Raw genomic sequence first — 3,978 nt, 5'->3', positions numbered from 1 at the left:
CAAGGCCACTGAATATTGATTTCTATGGCCAACTTGGCCTGCCTGTATTTGGTCAGCTTGATTATCAAAGGACAGCAGCTTTTAGCTTAGCACAGTAGGCTCTGTTCAAAAGCAACCCCACCAACCAGTATGTTATATCTTGTTTATTTAACCCATACAAAACTTAAGTGTAAAAATGACACATTGTAGTTTTACAGGTGGTTTTAGTCAGGCTAGCTGTTTCCACCTGTTTCCAGTCTTTATGCTAAGCTAGGCTAACTGGCTGCTTGTTGTAGCGTCATATTTACCACACAGACATGAAAGTAGTACCCATCTTTTCATCTAAAACTCAGCGAGAAAGTGAAAACGAATATTGCCCAAAATGTGAATTTCTGTCACTATATAATGTTTAAACTAAGTGAAAGTGTTGCCACCAGTGATATTGAGCCTACACATTAAATTTCCCTTTCTTTCCCAAGATTCATTTGCATTTCAGTCATTTATTTTAAGCTCAAACATACAGTGTAGCACAAGAGGGTCATTTTTTTTTTAATTACAGGCCATTTTTTTGTCTTGTTGAATGGTTGTGGAATTTTAAAAGGATGGGTCTTAATTAATATGAGGCAGTCAGAAGGTATAGGCCTGCAAGAGAAGGAGAAGAGAAAGGAGGACAAAGGAAACAAAGGCAAGCTGTCTTGTGGCAGATCACTGGCGGTGGCTCAGGAGGTAGAGCAGGTCAGAAGACTGGCAGTTTGATCCCAGGACCCTCCAGCCTGCATGTCAAAGTATAATAATAATAATAATAATAGTAATAATAATAATAATAATAATAATAAACTTTATTTATATAGCGCCTTTCATACAGGGAGGTGTAGCTCAAAGTGCTCTACAACAAAATAAAAACAGACAAATACAATTTAAAAAAACAAACAAAAAAAACAAGTGCAAATCCTGCACAATGAAACCAAGAACAATATAATATGTAAAAGATAAAAGTAAAAGCAGATAAAAAATGTGAAGGATGGGGATAAAAACCAGGGAATAGTGACAGTTAGTTGAATGCAAGTTTTCAATTGTCGTTTGAAAATGTTCACAGAGCTTGTATCTCTTATATCCTTGGGTAGTGAGTTCCATAATTTTGGTGCATAGTTAAAAAAGGCTGAGCTGCCAATTTTCTCATTAGAGTAGTTTATATTTTAAAAGCTGGCAGCAGAGGATCTAAGAGGCCGTGAAAGATTATAAAACGACAAAGAATTAGTAATGTAGGCTGGTCCCAACCCATTAAGAGCCTTAAAAACAAGTAAAAGCACTTTAAAATCAATCCTAAAAGATACTGGAAGCCAGTGAAGGTTAGCTAAAACTGGGGTGATATGCTCTCTCTTTCTTGTTCTAGTTAACAGCCTGGCAGCAGAGTTCTGAATTAATTGTAATTTGTCAATGGATTGCTTTGGAAGGCCGGTGAAGAGAGCATTACAGTAGTCAATTCTGCTTGAAAGCCGGTGAAGAGAGCATTACAGTAGTCAATTCTGCTTGAAATGAATGCATGTACCAGTTTTTCGGCATCTTGTTGGGATAGGAATGGTCGCACCTTTGAAATATTTCGTAAGTGAAAAAAAGCTGTTTTGGTCACCTTCTTTATGTGAGATTTAAAATTTAGGTCTGAGTCAAGGATAACACCCAGGCTCGTGACTTCCAAGTATCCTTGGGCAAGAAACTGAGCCCCAAATGTGTGAATGTTTAAGTTGGGTAGCAAGTTTGCAGCACCTTGTGCGGCAGTCTCGGCCACCAGTTTGTAAATGGGTGAATGTGACATGGCGTAAAACGCTCAAAGTGGTTGGAAGACTAGAAAGGTGCAATACAAGTGCAAGTTCATTGTAAACAGCTGTAGCACGATTATCAATCTAGATGGTTTTGGTGCGAGTTGTCGACTGAGTTCTTTCGAATATAACAGAACTTGATGGCCAACAGTATCACCCTGCAGAAGGAAGAGTGCATCTACTCATGGACAAGAGGCTCAAGCTCATGACAGAGCAAAATGTAAACATTAATGGCATCTTCCTCGACTGAGCTGTAATGTTAGCTAGCTCAGTGGTGCTACATGAGCAAGCAGTAGATGCACGCTTCCTTCTGCGTGGCGATACGGTTACAGGTGTAGTTCGGTAAAAAGAAAATGGCTCCTACATGAAACTGCTCACAACAAGGTCTGTGAATTATCTCGAGTAACCGGGTCGTGATTTCTGGAAAGAGACGTTGCTGTTAAGCTTTTCAAATGTATAGTATATGTATTTTTGGTGCTTTGAGCACCACAAGCTGAGTGTTGTCTAGTTCCATTATATTCAAGAGAAGGCAGGCATCTCTACGGTCGATATCTCCAACACTTGGCAACTCAAACTAAAACAATCTAGCCTGATAAATAGCACTACAGGTAAGAGGAAAAATATGGATTTTTGATTATGTGCTAAACTTTTCCTCTCAGCCCGAACCAGTGTTACTGTAGACTTCACCGTCCTGTCAGAGAGAAATATTCTAAATGTCAAGTGCATCATTTTATACACAAATTAAGCTCAACGTGTTTGGCATCTTTTGAACCTTTGGGAATTTGACTAGAACATGAAATAAAGTTTTGTGGGTTTAAACAACATCTGGATGCACAGCTTGAGTCTGTAATTGCTTTTTCACCTGCAGGAAAACAAATCAGGCAGCAACCATCATCACTTCTTTATTTTATCAAGGCAGTGAATCCCTGCTCCTTCCGACATTAAGTTACAAGAAGCAGCAGCAGGTTACAGACAGTACAATAGTCAGGCATGTTAATTTAGCACGATTGGGATTTAGAGGAGAACCTGGAGGCTGCTGTCACTCGCTCCAGTCTTTAAGCACGACGATCAAAAACGTAGCTGAGTCAAAGAATTCAGCTGTCTTATTGGCTCGACAGGCCTGAGCACATATCAGCAGGCTGAAGCCACTGGCATTATTCCCCCTGCTGAGTCCGACTCTGTAGCACCAAGGAAGGAAGGAACTGGGGGAGAAGTAGTAAAAGACAGGCAAGGGCTTTTTAAGGAGCACTCATTTTCTTTAAGTGCTTCAAATTATACAACACCCGGGCCAAGTTTGTGATGTGTCTATGTGTATGTAACGCCTTCTCTCGCTCATTCCCTTCCTTCTTCTGCTTTTCCTGTTTTCCCTTCTACCCCTTGTTTCTCGTATCATTTCAGTGTCTCCCCCTGCCTTCGTCACCATCTCTTCGTCTCTCTTTCTCCCTGTCTGCCTTCACTCCCTCAGGTTACCACATCTGCAGGCTGTTTCCACTGGAATATATTTGTTGAACTTTTAGACTTGAGCTGCAGGGAGGCGGGGTTATTGAGGAGCTGGTCTAATGTCAGTCTGGGGATGGGTGCAGGGAGGGAGTGAGGGGTAGGGGTAAGGGAGAGTATAAATATGTGTCAGGAAACACAACAGAGTATGGTGGAGGAGTTGAGTCACAGGGAATAGCTTTTCCACTGGAGATACACTTAACAATCATATAAAAAAGAATTTTTCTTTACGGCTTCTTGCATCTTTCTTGCATACTTCAGAGGATTGAACTGAAGACTGTACCCCCAGAAAGCCTTTCTGTCAATGAAAGAGCTTAAGTGATGAGAGAGAACGTGAGAATTGCAAAAAGGCAGGAGGCAAAAGGGAGAAAATCAAAGTAGGGAACCTCCCTTGGCTGGGACTAACACATGGTTAGATTTGCCTGTGTGTCCACATGACTCACAGTCTGGTCAGCAAACGCATAATAAACGTGACAGAAATATCCACGCACAATGTCACCAGAGTCCACGGCAGGCAGTTAATTGCTAGATAGAGCTGAGCCGTGGTTTGAGAGAGGAAAAAAAGTCCAACTCATATAAATGTAGAGCAAGAAAATGTCCGTATATGTATTTTTTTTCTTTTAATGTTTTTTTTTCCTTCTTTTGAACGGCTGCATAAATATGCAAAAGAGTCAAGTTGATCATT

The sequence above is a fragment of the Epinephelus moara genome, chromosome 22, assembly GCF_006386435.1.
Source record: "Epinephelus moara isolate mb chromosome 22, YSFRI_EMoa_1.0, whole genome shotgun sequence".
Classification (NCBI taxonomy): domain Eukaryota; kingdom Metazoa; phylum Chordata; class Actinopteri; order Perciformes; family Serranidae; genus Epinephelus; species Epinephelus moara.
Note: the sequence above shows the minus strand (reverse complement) of the source record.